This window comes from Actinia tenebrosa, unplaced genomic scaffold (assembly GCF_029948245.1).
Source record: "Actinia tenebrosa isolate PJP-AT-01 unplaced genomic scaffold, QUT_ActTen_1.0 PGA_scaffold7__59_contigs__length_16204524, whole genome shotgun sequence".
Lineage (NCBI taxonomy): Eukaryota > Metazoa > Cnidaria > Anthozoa > Actiniaria > Actiniidae > Actinia > Actinia tenebrosa.
The window spans coordinates 11,492,943-11,513,092 of record NW_028292584.1 but is presented as its reverse complement, the minus strand read 5'-3'; the positions used below and the strand labels follow the sequence as shown (position 1 = coordinate 11,513,092).

The 20,150-nt window shown below is 39.5% G+C and overlaps 1 protein-coding gene across 4 annotated transcripts in view; it reads left to right on the top strand.

Annotated features, from left to right (window-relative positions):
* Positions 1–12,035: 12,035 nt before the first annotated feature.
* LOC116288558 (B-cell receptor CD22) overlaps positions 12,036–20,150 on the top strand; it is an 85,322-nt gene continuing 77,207 nt past the window's right edge. For 3 of the 4 annotated variants that reach the window (XM_089039612.1, XM_089039613.1, XM_089039610.1), the window contains exon 1: positions 12,036–12,127. The gene's annotated coding sequence lies outside the window, so the exon portion shown is untranslated. Of the gene's footprint in view, positions 12,128–13,820; positions 13,910–20,150 lie in introns of those variants that run through there. The other variant, XM_089039611.1, reaches the window with a different exon arrangement.

Here is a 20,150-nt window from a genome sequence, read left to right as displayed (position 1 = left end):
TCAAAGAAGAACCTTCTTGTATTATCTTTGTCGCCAATGCAGATAACAAAACCTTTGGGTGATCTAGCCAAAAATAGGTACATTGTTACAAGTGTTGGATTTTATTTGGCTGATAAAAGTCTTTGAATTTCATGACCTTCTTCAAATAGTGGTCAAACGCTGGCTACAATGTGAGGTCAACCCGAGAGAATTATATTTAGCATTTTATGATGAACATGCTTGTGACCTTAAACATCCGGCACGAGAAAGGAAATCAAAAGCGTTCAGTGACGCAATACGCATATCATCAGGCTTAGTGCAAACGGGAGGGAGCTAGGACTAACCTGTCACAACCAGCGTGGATGTGCTGTTTATTGAAAGTTCTCTTCTTAACCTCAACATGCAGCCATATATCCCATTATCAGCTTCAGTTACATTCGAGATTATCAGAGTAGCAGGCTGCTCGATTCTGACTCGAGTAGGAATCAACAATCTTGCTGGACATGTTGTCGTATTTATGACCGCTGACGATGACGGATCTTTCTTTACCGTCGCTATGGTAACCCATTGATTGTTTTGGTCAACATAGGCCCACATGGGTGATTCTGGCGGATAGAACTCGATATTCTGGTTATCGTAAGTGTAGTTCCATTCAAATCGCGCTGCTTTACCCTTTGCCACAAACAAAGTACTCGAGGGCATTTTAGTAAAACGAGCCATTTTATCTGACAACAGATATGTATTAAGCATAAGTAGTAAGCTTGGAATTTACCGCCAGGTTGATCGTTTTTTTCTATTGATCCATCAATCGATCTATTTATCAATCAGATCATTACTGTGCGGAAACACAAACCTGGACCACTTGAACAAATTAAATTAAGATCAAAATCTCTCATAAAATCTATGTTTTTTCTCAGATATTCAGGCTTCGTTGCTTGCTTCTGCTTGTTTAGAGTTTGACTTTAGCTTGATTCCTTTGTTTTCACTTTATATCATGATTGTATATATAACTTTCTTCAAGTGTGGTCTCAGTTATGGTGTGTCCGCACAGCAATTGATTCATTTATCACCTCATTCAACCTGCCTTGATTCCCTCTACATACATATGTTTAATCCAATCAGTCGATTATGAAACAAGTTCCAAATCCATCATTTATTGAACCTGCTCATTCAGAAAAGAATCGCATTTGCTACAATTTACCTGTAACTATAAGTTCCACTTTGTTAGTGATTGAAGGAGATATTCTTAGCACCAAAGATATTCCATACCATCCGTTGTCATTCTTTGTGACGTTAGAAATCACCAAAGTAGCGACTGACTCTTTACTAATGCGAACTGTAGGATACAACAGCCTTGTTGGACATGTTCGTCGACTTAACGTCCACTTCCAACCATGCAGCCCATCATCAACTGCTATGACCGTCTTAGTACCATCAGTGTTATAATAGTACCAGACTGGCGAAGAGACGTAATATCAAAAGTCCATGTTCTTGTCACCGACAGTGTAATTCCAGTTAAATCTAACTGTTTCTCCGGTGAATGCTTCAATCCTCCTTGATGGGAAGTTAGTTAGCACAACTTTTCCTTCTGTTATAACCAAAATAGAATAGGAACAGAAGGAAATTGGAATCAAAAATAGAATAATCATAAGTGTCATTATAGGAATGATTGTTTTCTTATTTTAATTTTAACATCATCAAATTTGCATTTTTACTAAACTATTAATGTCACTTTAAATCGGAAAACACGACTTTCAGAAGGTTCAAATTTCATCGTCTTCCCACATTAATAATTCCTTTATGGTTTTAATACTCCCAGGAATAAGCTTAACATTTCTCAGTTCTTGGAAATCCAGGCCATCTATGATTCCAATATTTCCAGGAATAACGCTTAATATATCTCAGTTGACATTTCTTGGAAATCCAGGATCTATATCTGTGTTTGAAACAAATGAACTATAAGCATTCTGATAGCTGTGTTGATCATTAGAAGCATTCTCTTGATTACAGAGGTTCTTGTAACACTACTTTTATTGATATATATATTTCTTTGTGTAAAAGAAACACCAGGATCTGGCTTTATTTTTAAGAAAACTGAAAATCACAGGCATAAGAATTGCTAAGAAATGTGTTGCCAATCGAATATCAATCGAAAGCAAAAACGTTGTCACCGTTAATAACCATGCTTTGCAAAGCACAGCAGTGGAGCAGCTCAACGGGGACGAACTCTAAGCATACGAAGAATCAACCTTTGTAAGTCACATCACTGCTCTTTGCAGTTACAATTCAAATAAGTTTCGTTACTTTGGATGAAAGCCAAAATCAATTTACACGCAGACACAAGTCAGCTCATTGTTATGATTTAGCCACTACCTCCGTGAGAAAGCATCCATTATGTATTAATTGTAAGTGATAATATCATCAAAAAGTATCAATCTATCAATTCGGCAAATGCGGAATTAGGAGCCTATTCATTCTTGTTCTAAATTACGTGAAATTTGAAGGCATTCTTTAAGACTATTACAGTGACCGCTGAGTGGAAGGGCTGAGGGTCAAACGGTTTTATGAAATGGAAATATGAACCTTGCGTCACGAAGATAAGATAAAGACGGGGTTTAATAAAAATAATAACTTTGAGTAAAGTCCCAAAAGTTGCGATGTAACGTGATTCATTTTATCTTGGTAATTAACCCCGGTGCCAACCTGATAGAAATGAAAATACTTAGGATGCCGTTACAAAATCTACATAAAACTGTGACCCCAGCCTTCGACGTTGGCATCTTCTGCATGTATTATTTTTAAAGGTTTCATTTTCGTTTTAATACGGTTTTACAACGTGTTTCATAGGAGCTATTTGCTCACATTTCTTTGGCGTGTTCGTCTTTTTCTTTATGCATATGTTTTCAAAATAAAAGTATTACTTATTTCCAGCAAATACATGTTATAATAAAGCTATTTTACTTTACTCGTTAGCGTCATATTCTGAAAGTAAAGAACCATAGAATAACAATCGATAATTTGCCAACATGGCCTTCTATTGTTCGATGTTCGATTAAGATCGCTATTAATCTGGTCCCTCACTATTAAACATTTGTCCGAAAAGAAAAACGGTCGTTCATTTCGACTGTACATATGTACGTAATTGTGTGTTTTGTGTTTGTTTCCGGGGTATAATTTCGTGTAGAAGACTCAATAATGGGCACAGCGTAACCAATATCTTTGTTTGCTAGCTTCGTTCTATTGCATAACTTTGGAGCCTTTTTGTTGTTGTGGCTATTGAATTACGTAAACTGTGTCCTCTTTACGAAGATGAAACTGATTTCCCATGCAATAATAAGTCAGTAATATTCATAGCTGTCGTTTGCAAACTGAAAATTGTATTTGCATTGCTATCTAGTTTTGTAGATTAGTGTCCTTCTCACAAACTCACCAACTATTCTTGGACTGACTAGCATCAGTACAATGACTGTTAAAATGCAGCCACCTCTGTTAAGCCTTGTTAACATGATGTCTGACACAGAGTGAATTACTTTAAAAGTGAACTGATAAACTCGATGTGTCGATTGTTTTCACTCTTACAAAACAACTGTTTTGCTTGGGAGTTCTTGGAAATAGAAGACAAATAACGTACTTTTGCTGGGATAAAGGTCAGAAAACGATACAGAAAGGGGTGGGTGGTGATATAGAATTAAAGCTGTTACTTTTCCTTTTGCAGTATTTATACTTTATTTCGTGGTAAAATATTATAGTAATTATGTTAAGGAAGAAAGGCGTTGAAATAAGAGACACGAAAACGTCCAACTTGTGGCGCAACATTGTTGCTGTGCAAGTTCGAAAACAATGTTGCTCGTATTACACCCTATCTATCCAACTTGTCACGCAACAAAATCTAATGTTGCAAGTTGGGAAAACTTGTTGCGAAAAGTAGAACGTAGATCAACTTCATGCAGTAAATTTGCAATTTGTTGCTCGTTTTCATCACTCGTCCAACTTGTCACGCAACATTTTATGTGCAGAAGCGGCCGCCATCTTGAATTATGTAGCTTGTAGCCACATTAGCGTCCAGAATATCACCGTGATAGTCCCAACTTGTATTATTAGATTTTAATGCGTGACAAGTTGGATAGAGAGATTTATCCGTTTCTGCAGTCGCCACATGTGAATTGAGTGTGATTGATGTGTTGTTCTCCCCCATGCTACGAGGGTTTTCTCCGGATTTTCCGGTTTCTTCCCTCTGTAAAAATCAACATGTGAGTTGAGCGTTGTGTGCATAGGAATTGAATGTAGTGGTAAAGCGTGTGAGCATGATATACACCAAGTTTCATTTCTGAAAAAGATGTAGACGTAAGTAAAAAAAAAAAAAAAAGAAAAAAAAATAGAAAAATTCAGTTTCGGTGTTCGAATTCACTTTCATACCGCAGGCATATGACAAACATATAAATACATAAATAGTCGTAATATAATACTCCATTTTTGAGCTCTCTGTTGCTCAGGGACAACCACGATGTTGTGTATTCTAGGTGTCATCCTTGAGTTTTGATATTGCTTGTATCGTTGAGAAGTTGTACATTCTTCATATCAAGTTAACCTACATACATTAGCGTCAAAGTTGGAATTGAGAAAGGTCACTCCATATATGGAATCATATGATTCCATATTTGGATTGCGGGTCTTTACCCTGGGGTCAAATATGGCGGACAAGCGTGCTCGTCGGCTGGCGAAACGGCTGAGAGAATTTACGAGCTTGGCGAAGACGAAAAACAAGAAAAAACTACAAAAAATAAGAAAAAACTGAACAAGCTTCTCCCCAGTCCCTTTTTTTAAGACCGGGAAAGAGAGCTATGACATTCATTGTTTGATATGTACTTTAACATTGGTATTTGTGAATATAATTCAGACGCTAAAAATTATTAGGCAAAACCGAAGTGTAATCATCGCGTACAATTCCGTGTCATCCGGTGATTTTGCTTATTTGCATACTATATCAAGGAACGCCTGTCACATTTCATGCTAATTGACCTCGAGGAATTACAAAGGATAAGGAAGAATCCGTACTTTCCACTCTCGATCGCAATAACGGGAAAGCGTCAAGAAAAAATGTAGCACCGGAAAATAAGAGTAATACAACGATAGTTTAGTGTGCTTTAATCTTACCTCTTAGCTCTTGGTCGATCCAGCGATTTTCTTTGAGGAAATACTGTGTCAAAATGGCGTCCTTTTGTATGAAAAAAACGACAATGCTTTTAAGAAACGCCATAGTGTGTCTTCGTAAATGCCCTTCTGAAAAATGTAGCACCGGAAATTGGTGTACATTCACTGCCTTAAATGAATCCTGCATTTGTTTCTTTCTGAAATTTGATGTACATCACTTTCTTAAATGAATCCTGCATTTGTTTCTTTCGGCTTTAAATGTGATATGCGATTTTTGAAGTATTTGTTCAGTCGACGTGGAGGCTGGTTTTGCGATGAGAAGTCCAGAATTGCACGAAAATTGCATCAAATTTACAATCTATGAAATATGTTCTTGTCACTCGGTAAAGATCTATGTGCTAGGTGTATGCTACATCGAGTGTATAAGCAGAATACAAAATCTGCCTCAGTTGGGTTCGAGTCCCGCGAGAACCCAACTGAGGCAGGTTTTTTAATCTGCTTATGCACTCGATGTAGCATACACTTAACATATAAATTTACAATCGTTTTTATCATTCTACGTCCGCCGTTTTGAATAGCCAGGTTCCTCGTTGGCTTGGAAACAACGCTCTTAGTCACCAGTTTCTATTGAAGACGCACTTTTTTTAAGCCGAGCGAACCCCGTTTAATGTTTTAGAGTCAAGGAAGCAAACCGCGCGAGGCCTGGGACCAAAATTGTTCGCGGGAAATCTTGAAAGTTGTTGATGGCGCGGATATTCATAGCAAATTTAATGGCGGACGAAAAATGATGAAAACGTTTATACAAGCTCAATGACTAAGGCGATTCTGGACTTGTAAAACTATAACGCAACTGTAAGGCGGTCATGACCTAGTTTTGAGTGCAATTGTACGCGATGTTAAGAAACACAGCAGTGTAGTACGAGTTCGAAAATGATATATTTTACCGCGTCTCTCTGATTGCTAATATTTTATTATTTAATCCCCCCCGCATTTATTTCAGTTCGTTTTTTCTCTTAATGTACCTTTGAAATGTATTTCTTCTACAGACATTTACAATTTCGAATGTAAAAAGAATCGCGTAGTCAGATTCGAAAACGACGCATTTTAAGGGAAGACTATTACTGCGAGCTATGGGAAACACATACTAAAAATTGAAAATTGTGTTAAGGAAGAAATAATTTGAAGTTTCTTTTAATTTGGAGCAAGATAACAACTTTAAAAAAATAGAGCTCATTTTAGACAAAATACTTTCTTCAAGGCTTTTAGAAACCGCCTATAACTCTATAGTGCTTTCCAATAGTTTCTCATCAGACTGCCCAAAATGACTGCGCCCGCGATATTTATGAAAGCGCTCGCGCATCTCGGAAATTGTTTATTGGTACGTGTCTGTTCAATGCGTATGCTGTGTATCAAAAACACATTTTAGCTTGTCCGAGTTAGCAACAGTAACTAGTGAGGTATAGTAGAATGAATTCGGAAATGGTGAGTTTAGATGATTAAACAGTTCATAGATATCTTCCCGGGAAATAGACTGCACTGGTATTAACAGGAAATAAAAACAAACTTTTTCACACTTAGTGTCTAGTCGTTCTAGCGCTTTCGCACTAATTGGGGACACTTTTCGCTTACACGCACTACCACTACATTCAATATTCTATGCAAATGACGAGCTGGAGAGCCCATTTTACGATAAACAGCATGTAGTCTTGGTTGCTACAGATAATAGTTAATCCGATTTCCGTGAATCAAGATGACGAATGCGAGGCAAAAACATCAAGCATCTATAAATATGCCTACACTCGATCTATTTAGAGTTATAAACCTAGTCATTCGCACAAATAGGTCGCTCGGCTATGAAAGTCCCAATAAGACATCCAAAACATACTTGTCATATAATCACTTATTACCTGTAGGATTAAAAATGCCAATGAAACAATTTGATTGAAATAAACATTTATGAAAATATATCACTTTAACCCGCTCCCAAAAGTACAACACAAGCTAAGAACAGACGTATTACAAAACAGAAACAGAGTCACATCAATCACAAAACACAGTGATCTAAGTAAGCGTGCACGTTATACAGGTATACGAGTACCTAAGCATAAATGCGCCTACAGATCTATTGCAAAACACAGTGATCTAAGTAAGCATGCAAATTATACAGGTATACGAGTACCTAAGCATAAATGCGCCTACAGATCTATTACAAAACACAGTGATCTAAGTAAGCATGCAAATTATACAGGTATATACCAAGATATATACCAAGTTTCATTTCTGAAAAGAATGTAGACGTAAGTAAAAAAACATTCAGTTTCGGCGTTCGAATTCACTTTCATACCGCAGACATCTGTCAAACATATAACTACATAATCATATCAAACTTTCCACATAGAAAAGTTGTCGTTCCGCTCGAGCCGTTTCTTTTACCATATATGGAATGTACTTACCATATTAGGAAATTGGAATATAATTTTCTTCAATAAATAGGCGAATTTCTTGCTCAAAACTGCTCAAATTTACAGTAAATCGAGTGAAAACATCACTAACTAGTCAGCCATCTTGGTTTTGGCCGAAAAAAGACTGGAAATTGTGTAGGGGAGGGGAGCGTGGTTTGTCACCACAGGAAGCCCGCGAATGACAACAATTGTTTGATATGTAGTCGTAATATAATATTTCTTTTTTGAGTTCTCTGTTGCTCAGGGTTAAACACGATTTTGTGTATAATATCCATGCATTGAAGGGAATATCCTTGAATTTTATTATTGCTTGTATCGTTGAGAAGTTGTGCATTCTTTACTTTAACATTGGTATTTGTGAATAATCTGACGCTAAAAACAAAGAGGCAAAACCGAAGTGTAAGGAACACAGCAGCATAGTACGATTTCGAAAATAATATATTTTACTGCGTGTCTTTGATTGCTAATATTTTATTATTTAATCCCTCCCGCAATTATTTCAATTCGCTATTATCTCAATCAATAAATCGTTTTCACTTCAAAAACGAACACTATTTAAATCGCAAATACTTATGTACATTTCCCGCGCGAAATTTGTGTAATTTAATCAAATGATAAATCAGGTTTCTTTTCTTCATCATTCTCAATTTATCTAACTAAGAGAATATAACTCCTAAAGCCAAGGCCTGTTCTGGTTTCTCAAACTTCTTAATAATTCATACCCGTGGGGGGGGAGGGGGGGGGGGGGGGGGGGAGGGGGGGGGGGGGGGGGCACCGGGAATTCATACCTTCAACAACGAATCAGAACATCGTTTTATAGGAGAAATGGTGTGACTGATAACGGGTACGTCGTTTATTCGTTATTTATGAATGATAATATGGAACAACATGAAAAAAACATCGCGGGGTGCTGATTGTTTTCTGAAAATTACGGAATAAGAACAAAATTCCATTTATTTTATTCAGTAGCTTTCGGAAGATATTGTTTATATTTCTGTGAGTAGTTTTCTTGTTAAGTTGGTGTTTTAATTGAAAAGAAAGATACGATAATACAATAACATTCAACAACATTCAAGTTGCTTTCTTGGTTACGTTATGACTTCAAAAACACGCAGTCATATTGAATTTTGAGGATTAATATTCTCATGGAAATAAACAAGGCTGACGCGTGAGTAAGACGCGTTAACATCTGAGACCAGAATTGCAGTTTGTGTCTATATTTTTGAATTCTAAATCGAAAGTCGACTGAAAGCAGAAAACAAATAGACAGATTACGTTACTGAAAACTCCAAATGGACCTATCAAAGTTCATCTGGAAGCCTGTTATGGTAAGAATCGAAATATTAGTGTCAGTGCTATTCAGTCTATCCCTCCATCAACTGATTCTCATACCTGAGTTATATGTTCATGAAATCACCCGGAAATGTGTTCTTTTTGATGCTCTACAAAGACCATAGGTCGTGGTAATAACATCCAAGCGGTAATAAACATATATATAGTACAAAATAACTTTAACGAACGTCGACTCCTTCGACTTATTAATAATGATTATTGCATAATTAGGCTTGCTTAAAACATGAATACAGTAGACTTGCCGACCTCTCTTGCCTCCCGAGGGGTTTATCGAGCGGGAATTTATCGAGCGCGGCCAACGAGCGAGAAAGTCGCGAGAGGTCCGCCGCGCTCCACTATAGATATATGCAGAGGGTTTCCGAAAGTAAAAGGGTATATTCAGAAATAACGGTGTTTCATAACATGTCATAAGAAAAAGCTATATGAATTAGACGAGAATTCGTAGAAGTCAAATGAGAAAAAATGGAGCTTGAGCCAGAGAGTAGTAGAGGACAAAAAGAATACCATATCATGCTCAGAAATTCAGATCCAAAGGCGTTTTGGCATTCAAGTACTAATTTGGCATTCAAGCAGAAATTATTCTTGCGGTGTAACCATATGACTCAAACTCCCTCGCGATATATACATAGTATTGAAACAGCCGTCAGGTTGTTTGATCTAGCAAGGGAAGATTATTAGGAAACATGGCAGTATGACGCAACATTCTCCTCAAAATTACATAGTATTCAGATGAGAGTGCGTAGTGAAGTATCCCTTCTAGCCCCGACGACACTTATTTATCCATGTTATAAATTATCTAGAGGTTTCAGCGCTTTGCCACCACTGTCGTTTTAACAGTCTGCGCTTGCCATACCGACACGCGGGAGCATTTATCATCTTGCGCATGCGAGAAACATACGTACTAATGTAAATGTCAACTTTTTCAAAAGCCGCATTTTCGCCTGTCACCGCTCTCAAAGGTTTCCAAATTGGACAAAGATTTATGGCTACTTTTTCTATTTCAGTCTTTAGAAACCACAAGTTATACCGGTTAATCACTTTCACAAGTTGTAATCACTTTCACAAGTCGGGACTGTTTCTGTTGCTTCCTATAATGCTCCTAATTTAAAAGCTTAAAATTTATAATCTGTTTATGTACTCCAGCCTTACCACCATATACTACAAATCATCGTTGATAAATCGCAAATATAGATACCACTAAAGATACTTTTACTTTTATCATAATGTTATGTCTTCGTTGATTCGTAACTAGCTATGCGGTCAACATTTTCCTCCTATGATCTTAGTAAAACAAAACACACACACACACACACACACACACACACACACACACACACACACACACACACACACACAAAACAAAATCAGCTGCTCTATAGGATTATCGCCATAAAGAAATATATTTTTGTTTATTGTTATTGAAGAACAAGACACTCTAAAAGCATAGGCTCAGAGCTGGACAACGTGTTATGAAATGTTTTATCGGTATGACGAACATGGGATGTTTCCCCAAAAAGAATATTTCGTCTGGTAATTTTTTGGTTAAAGAGAGTGTTCCGTTATAATTATGCATTTCATACACCTCCTCAGCCTGACATACATTGTCACAGGCGAAAAGGTCAAATTGATCAAACTAACCCTTCGATTCAGTTCGTATTAAGACGTATACAAAGAAGTCAGTGTATTTCACTCAGAGTATATTCATTTACTCACTTAAACAATCCGAATTTTTTTACAAATTCCTTTTAAACACATTATTCAACTTGTCTTTATTCCAGTCTTTAAATCACTGATCGAATTCTCCTTGAAGACTAAAGCTGCATCTATAATAGATGAGACTATACAAGCGACAGCATCCCTGTATCATGAACTCGCAATGGCCTCTTGGGCAATATTTAGAAGACTTTTTGTCATATTGCGCAATATTTGCATGTTGCAAAGCAGGAGAAAACGGAAAAACGCAAAGCATTTTTAGGCTGGTTTTCTACCGATAGCCCAGTAATAACTGTGGTATAAATTAAAATTGGTCTGGTCTTCCTGTGGCTTAAAGTGATTCACTTGAAATGGAAGGAGAAATGTCATTTTCCTCAAATTTAAGTATAGTCGTTTACTGCACCATGGTCGTTTCAAATATGCAATAAGAAAGAGGGAACACCATTTTCGTTTTCGTGCTATTTGACCTCAAAATATGACAAATTGCGGCTTCGATACGGCTGTAACCGGAAGTCAAATAAAAATATAACCATTCATTGCAAAATGTAACCGTTTTAAGCAGTCTACGAAAGGTGATCTTAATTGCACTAGCTAAGCTAATCATTTAATCATATTCAAATAATATTGCACAAATGCATGTAGCCTTATTGTTGAAATATGAGAGTCGTCCTGAGATCGAACCCTTGACTCGTTTTCACCAATAAATATGTACGTTTGAGTATTGTCATTTGTTTCATATTTCGCTCTACGGTCTCGTAAGTTAATGTGTGAAATAAAAAATGGGGAAGGTCATCATTCTCGTTTTCGATCTATTTTGAGAAAGGTCGCAAAATTGTTAAAACCTCTCATACTTTTTCAAGGGAAGACTGGATAGAGTTTTACAAAAATTACAATATTTCAACTCACAGAAGAGAAAAAGTGATATCTAGATTTGAATACAATTTTTACTTAGTATATGAAAGGAAAATGTCAAAGCTATGCAAGTTTCATGATTTTAATCCTAAGCGCAGAAAAATGTGCGATGCAAAACAAGGGGATCGATTACCTTATGTTTTCGAAAGCGACCATATCCCGCAAATGTGAAGATGACAAAGATTCGCTAAAAAATGTTTCGAACTTTAGTTTCGACCTTGTGCTTTCACCACCATAACTAAAACTGCAGTAATTTTACAGTATGCAGCTTTATTAAGCAAATGAATTAATAAATAAAATCGTTGTTGTCGCCAGTCTCAAGGCTTCCTGACTTGACCGAATAGAAGTACGGGTAATCAATTAAATAACTTATCAATATTATTATTATTATTATTATTATTATTATCATTATTATTAAATTATTAATTTTATTTTTTTTTTTTTCTTCCAAATTTGGGTCTAGAAGGAAGTGAAAATGTGCTATTTCGGTCTTAAGGATAGGATTATTAATGTAGCAAGAATAAAGAAGCAAGAAGATATTAAGCTCTGTGTTACAGGTTAGAAAAGTTTTACATTTCTTTTTAATTTCTATTTTTTGTTGTTTTTCTTTCTTCGTTCTTTTTCTCTTTCCATTATTAAGAGCTTATACCTGTCAATTTCTAAGCCTAAGGGTGATTAAGACATCAAATCAGTTCGATTTCATTGCCCTCCATTCCCGCTTGGAAAAAAAAAATCAATATGGTTAAAACATAGTATTGCCTCGACTTAACCAGTATATAATGTTAATTTGTTAATAATCTAATATAAATTTAAATGTCGTTGTTGCCTATTGACCACCTCGTAATTCCATTAAATACTCAGTTCTCCATCGTTTTAAGGAATCTGGTACTCTGCTGGAGTAGCGTGTTACAGATCCTGATCATCTTGTACCCGGGGGGTACTCCCCTATATTCGCTATACGGGTACGTGCCGCAAACAGGGTATGGTTTTCAGCGATTCTACTCTGGAACAGGGTATATAGAATCGCGCTCGCTATGAGACAGGGGATATGAAATCACGCTTTCTCCTCGCTGGAACAGAATATCCATTTTCGCAATGCCGAAACAGGTATAATTTTCAGCGATCTTTCTCTGGAACCAGGTGTGAATTTCAGCGATTTTACTCTGGCATTATGTCAAAAAAGTAGCATATTTATCCAAGAACAATCCATGTAACTGAACCAAAATGGCGCCTAAATTCGAAATGTTGGGTAGTGGACAAACGTACCCGGACCATGATCCTTTACAAGCGCTTTACATTGGCTAAGCGAGAATGATAAAAATAGTGGAATTTACATTTTCTCTTTCCGACTGTAAAATTTGTTACTCAATTATGAAGCTCAGAAAACTGGTAATCGGTATTTGGAAAGACTCGAAAACAAGTTGCTAATATATCTATTTGCATCAATTTTGCTAGACATTTGCAAAATACATCAAATATCATATTCGCGCCAGATTTTCAAAATGCGTGAATTTACAGCAAATTTATGTGAAACTTTGAAAAACATGATATTTGCAAGGACTCGAGAACATGATGAAAGTGGTATTGGACTCCTTTAAATGAAGCCTTTTTATCTTCAACTTTCTTCTTCACCTAGCATTAAAAAAAATATGTGCCTAATTTGGAAAAAAAAATTGATAACAATTGCACGATCGCATATCCTTAATCCTCTAATTTTTGTATTATCCCAGGCACCGAAATATGAATTTTCGACTTATGTCGACAATACTAAAACCCACTTTAAAGTAGCATAGCGCTGATTGGCTGAAAACTGTAATCAATAAGAGAACAGACACATATAATGACAAACCGTTTTTCTATTAAGCCGTTTCCTTGTTTTTAGATGTTTTGCACTTGTGATTCCACTTTTACCCATTTTACTCAACTGTCTTCCAATTATTTATCGAACAACTGAAGAAAGCCACAAACTGGATTAGTTATTAATATTGCGTAACAAATGTCACTCTTATTTTGATTTATCAAATCTAAGTGGTCGATCTCATTCCTAAAACCTAAGCAGCTACAAGGAGCCCAATTTAGATAAACGTATGTATATTTAAAAACTCCGATCATGAGCAATTTATGAACCTTTATGCATTATCAGATTAAGTCCTAATGAAATGACTTTGACTTGACTGACTGACTGACTGTGACTCAGTGTAGCTCCATATATAAGGCTAGGCAAATAATAAAAACTAAAAGCAGGTACTATAAGCTGGTACTGTCTCTGGTACAGCCGACAAGAATGAAGAAAGGCGATCTTCTTTTGCTTCCAATCTAATTGTTGTTCGCTACTTTCTGTAAGTAGATATCAAATTTAAATTTGCCCAGTTATTGAAATTTCATATTTTATCTAACTAGTTTGAAATTCGCCTAAATTGAAATAGCCTTTTCACACAATTTTTTGAAAAAAGAGATACAAATAATTTTAGATGTAAGCTTCGAAACGATGAGTATTTTACCGATTGCTTCCGCATGGTTGCTAAGAAATATATATTGAAAAAAGAAATGGATTGGGATTTAAAAAATAACTCAGAATCACTGTCATTTAAATTATCTTTGAATCCATGTCCTCCTTTGTCTTTTTATTATAACATATTGATATACATGCTTACATGCAAATTATAATTTAAAATGTCAGGATGGGAGAAAATGATATATATTTGCTAGTTCCTAGTACTCTTTCATGTATGTAGTGAGCGCTCTTCTAGCAGAAAAAGGGATTTTGGGGCTAGCCGTTGACATCCAAATATTAACCAGGGAAGACGATATATACAAAGGAGAAATTAATCTAGACTAAATCTGACCTTTTCGAATTCTTTAATAATGGTACCTGAAAGTGTCAATGGACTACCTGCTCATTGATTCAAATTTCAAGACTTTGACGGCATGAGTTAAAATAAAAAAGTCAAAAGCCTTTTCTTAAATTTCTCTGAAGTCTGCGGTATTTTCACCAAGCTGGTTTGCTTTTCTTGGTTATACAGAAAAGCCTGGGCTGACTTTAAAATATGGATGCCCGTATACAAGATATTTTCTTTTATCATTCATATAATTTTTTTTCCGTTTTGATTGGTTGAGACAACCGCAAACAACTACCTGCAAATAAAGTTCTTCTCATGCGCAGTAACTATGCATTTGTCAACATGGCTCGCTTCCCTGTGACTTATGGTGTTCGATACATAGCAAAAACAGCCAAAAAATATTTTCTCCTTTTCGTACATAACAAACCGCAAGCCCGTTTTTTTGGCGATAAGCGGAATTGAAATCCGCATACTTGCGGTGGGCGAGGTGTTTGTGCCACAGCAGGGTATCCACCTTAGACCGAAGCAGTGTTTACTTTAAGATTGTATTAGAATGATTATGTTGCTCTGCTATCCTCTGCCGGTACCTCCATGGTTAACAGCCGATTTTAATGAATTCGATCGCTGTAGATCGTTACTAAATATACTGGACAGCTAATGGAATCTACACGATGCTATTCTGATCATGAAATTTATCTATGTTGTTCGAAATATGCCGTCGAATGGTCAACGTTTGGTAATGTACAACATGATTCTCGGCTCAAAGCTCACATTTTCGATCTAGCAGAAAATTCCAGGTAGATAATGGTACAGCAATGTTTCAAGAAGAACCTTTACTTAGTGTTTGATGGTATTGATCCAGGAATTGGAGTATAGTTGATGATATATGATCGTATTCTAGGCCAAACGTCTAACAATATAAATTGGCGCGAAAACTGAAGTCTGGCAAAAAATTCGATGTTACGTCCTATTTAGAGATGCTCTTTCTGTCGAATACGTCAAAATTATAGCTATAGAAGATCCTTCACACTCTTGCATGCCAATTTTGAATATATAGCCTTAGCTTTTATGATAAGATGTTCTTTAAATTTGACAATAAATGCTGCATTGTTGCTGCATATGTTCCCGCGCAAATTAATGTTATATTTCTGTAATAAATTTTTAATATATAGCTAGAAAATGGAACCCTCTCTCCTTGCTTTCTCAGGCGGCTCGCCCGAAAGCAACAGAATTGCTCAGGTGGCTCGCCCGTAATTCTGTGAGAGGCTACATTTTAAATTTATATTCCATCGTAGTCTAGTTTTAATTTTTTTTGTAGTAGTTAGAAAATGGAACCCTCTCTTTGCTTTCTCAGGCGGCTCGCCCGAGCAGCAGTAAGGGGGACTCGCGAAAGGGGTACCAGGAACGACCAGGATTTCCCGCCTCAAGTGGTTGCCGTCCGCAGCGGGAATTACCCGTAGGCAGGTATTTTGGTAGCGCGACGATTTCCTTACTGCTGCTGTGTTGGGTACCGCAAACGGAGGTTAAGATGTTCCTTAGATATAGATGGCCGCCATCGAAAACATTCGAAACGAAACTGTGCGCAAGCTCGGGAATCGGGTGATGGATAACTCAGATGCCGACGTTGTCTTCGCGACATTTATGGAGGGAAAGACAGACGAAACTATGAATTACAAAATGGCTGAAAAGATAATCGACACAATGCCGGCCGGCGACTACCGTTTGGAGTTGACGTTCGTAAAGTATTTGGACGGCGAATGGGTGATAGAAAAGGGCCGTAATCCAATACGGGCGTCTGGTAAGCAGAACCTGTTCGTTTTAAACAAGGACACGCGACCGGGAGCATTGGAGGGAATAGACATGTTGTTCTACGAGGTCGCTTACCCGGTTACCGTGGTTATCTACGGTGCGTATGAAATCAAGGAGCCGGACGTCAAGAAGTTGCAGCCAATGCGACATCCGGGCAACTGTGTTGGGAAGTTGGTAAGAGAGTTCTTCGAGGATTCCTCTAGGGGTGGTAAGCTTACGCCGAAGAGAAGAGAAGCCATCAGGAAATGGGAAGATTCCGCGCGTAGGGCCGGAGGCTCCATAGAGAACATCAAGAAGTTAGAAACCGCGTTAGAAAGGCGCATACATGTGAAAGACATCACCGACGGTTTCATTTACGAAGGGACGAAGAAGTATGGAGGCCGGGGAGCGCCTATTGTTATCTACCAGCACAACGCACATGCGTGGCGAGAGCTGCGGTTCCCAAGAAAGAAAGAAACGCGTGTTTACAAGACCTCGCCGCTTGCAGAACTAATCCACGAGAATTCTATTTGGTTAATGGATGCGGAAGGAAGTCAATTTATAACACAAGACGGTACTCTTTACCGGCCCAAGATCGAACACCAGCGCATCCAGAGCGCATGCGAGACCCTGGGCGAAGACTTCTCAGACGAGGTCCTGAGCTCCCGTAGCTTGGAGTTCTTAGCTGCCAAGAAGAGAAACGGCTGGAAACCCACCCCAAAAGAGTTCGGAGACATAGCTAAGTTGTGCGTAGAACACGGCCACGGCGGCCTGTGGAACATGGAGTACGACGAAGACTAATACGTGTCGCTGGATATGAAACATTGTTACCCCGCAAGCTTCAAAGGCCTAGGAGATTGTAAGGAATATTACGACCGTTACGGACATCCAGACTCCCAATTCTTTAGGGTGTCACTGCCAGGTTATTACGATGCCCCAGCAACGGGATTCGTCAGACTGACCACCTGGGAGCTAGCAAAGGACCTGCATCCGATAATTTACGCGTGGTATGGAAAGCACCTGCAGGAGAAAGAATGGATACCGGTGCCCTTGCTGAAGTTCTTAGGAGAGCGCAAACTTTTAAAATACACAGCGCATGAAGCCATACTTTGCCATAGCGCCTTCACGCAGTGGTTACCGGAGCACAACCCCACCGCCCGGGTGGTAATAGGAAAGTTCACGCAAGGCGCTAAGGAGGGTGAAAAACATATGCAGCGGCGCCTGATAACGGACGAAGGCGAACTAAGCTTCCTTATCAAGCGCGCGCATGATCAAGGAACGATGGTGTCCGTGGAGAAGTGGGACTATTTCATAGAAGCCGAGCAGAAAGCGTGCAAATGGAATGCGCTGTGTTACTACCAAGACCATCGGCCACAATATTACCATCTGCGTGCCAGCATGCTTGCCTACGCGCATATCAATCTTCTCCCGATGCTCCTGCGGTTTGACAAAGAAGACATTCCACGCGTGGCTACGGATTCCTTATACGTGCGCCCGGAAGTGTTAGAAAAGATGCAGGAATTCTATACAGAAGACGAACTTGCAGAAAGTGGTCAATGGCGCGTCAAAGACGAAGAGATAAAGTCTTGGAGAGCACGCGTGCAATATCACGGCGAACATCTCTGCGGTGCCGTAACGCACACTGTGGAGCCTTTGCCTTCCGTTGCCGACCCAATCTCTTACCAACGCTTTTCCTACCTCTATGGTGCCGGCGGCAGTGGTAAAAATACGCGTGTTTTGGAACTCTTTCCTAAGATAAAGGTGTTAACGCCGACGCATCGTTTGGAAAGAGAACTCTGCGAAATGGGCCACGACGCGCAGACCTACCACAGCTTCTTCCGCTGGAATGGCCAAAAATGGGTGCCAGAAGCCATCCACGACATACCACCGGTGATACTTTGGGATGAGATTTGCACCGTTCCTTTAGAAATCCTCAAAGAATTCGTAGAATTCCTCCGCGGGAAATGTCAAGTAATATTCGCCGGAGATCCATGCCAGCCTCCTCCAATAGCCGGAGAGATGCCCCACGAATGGTTAAAAGAAATGGTAGACCATGCGGAGGAAATTAACGCCGACTACCGCAGCAAGGATTAAGTAAGAAACCTGAAAGCAGAACTTCGGGGCCTTAGCGATGCCGAGCAATGCAAAACACTGCGCAAGAGGGTACGGGCGAAATCCTACGAGGATTTTCTATACGCCTGGCATCCGGAGGATCTGGTATTAAGCAGCAAACGCGCAGCACAGTCACGCATACAAAAAGACCTGCTAAACATACACCAAAACGCTTCCCTACGCATTTGGTACCCGTCTGCTACAAACCCCACGACACCCGCATGCAGCGCCGCGACGTCTGGGTACCTGGTACCGACATCCAACTGCGAAATGCAGTAACGCACGATAAAGCCTGGGTGCCTATGGGAAAGGTCGAAAAAATAACCTCCCATCCCGACTGGCGTTTGGGTTATTGTATGACAGTCCACAGCGCGCAAGGGCTTACCATAAAAGAAACCTTATGGATCATAGACCAGCGGCTGTGTTGGAGCAACCTTATCTACACCGCCGTAAGCCGCGTGGAGTACGCCAAACAGTTGAAAAGAGCCTGGGGGCCACAATTGCGCTACGATAAGACGCCAGAAGACATAGCAAAGGAGAATATCGCCAAGAAACTCCTTCGCTACAAGCGGCACGACGAAGAAAAGAGTACGGATCCCCGCTATGCGGGGGTCAAATTCGACCTATGCGTGGACGACGTCTATGAGAAAGGGGCACGGTGTGCCAAATGTAACATACCTCTACTATGGAGGTTTGACCCAAATGACGATCAGCAGTTCTCCGTGGATCGCATAAATAATAAACGCGGCCATTGTAGAGGCAACGTAAGGTTGACATGCCTAGAGTGTAATCGGGCGCGCGGTGCTGCGCTACTTTGAAGGGCAGCTAGCACTACGTTGAGTCTTTGGGAACTATGAGCAGCTCTTCCTTGACGAATCCGCGACTTGGGCCATCTAGGTAATACAACTCGGGTTGCCCTTCCTTGGTGACGGACTTCGAAATCTCATACGTTTCCAGGGACCAGTTGGGATCCGTGGCTCTCTTACTGCCACCTTCGAGTTCCCCCGGCTGATAGAGGTATCTGACCACTATGTCGCGGGGGAGCTTTTTTTCCTTCAGTCCGACCGCCCTTGAACTTCTGACGTAGGACTTGTGTTCCACGTGTTTCTTTTTTATGCCATCCTTGGGTTTCATTCCCGTAGCCCTGGCCGCCTCGTTGTTCAAAGCCGCGACGACCTGGGGAGCCTCTGAGTCCATTCCCTGTTGCGTTTAGAGGGATCTTCCAGCTCTTTCCAATACTGGTACCCAAAGAGACGCTCGGCCAGGGTCTTATTGAATCTTTCGACGATGCTCTGACCCCTGTGGTACTCAGCTTCGGCTCTCCTAATCTTAGTGCTGTGGTCTTTCAGGGTCTTAGTAACCACGCCCATGAACTCCGTCCCCGCATCCACTTTCAGCAGCTTAGGCCATTTCAAGACGCGCTTATAAATCCTACCTAGGGCTTCTGCGACTTCCCCAGAATCCTTGCTGGTTATGGGTTCGGCGTCCTTGTATCTGCTTGCGATATCAACTACGGTCAAAGCGTATCTATAGGTCTTTCTTCGCACCTTGTCATGTGGTAAGAAAAGCAAATCCGCCTGATGAACTTCATTGGGGGCATTTACGGTGAAGCTGGGCCTGGGAATGTACTTGGGCACGGGAAGGTAAACCTGCCAGAGGGTTTGTTTTCTTAGCCAGTTCTTAGCCGTTTCTTCTGATACCCTGGCCGCGGTCGCGAGTTTCTTGATGGCCGACGCTCCTTTCCAATAGCCTTCAGGCCCGTAGTAAATCCTTTTAAGTTCGTCCTCTACGCGGCCCATTATATGAATTCCAAAACAAGATTGATCTTACGTCCGTTAAA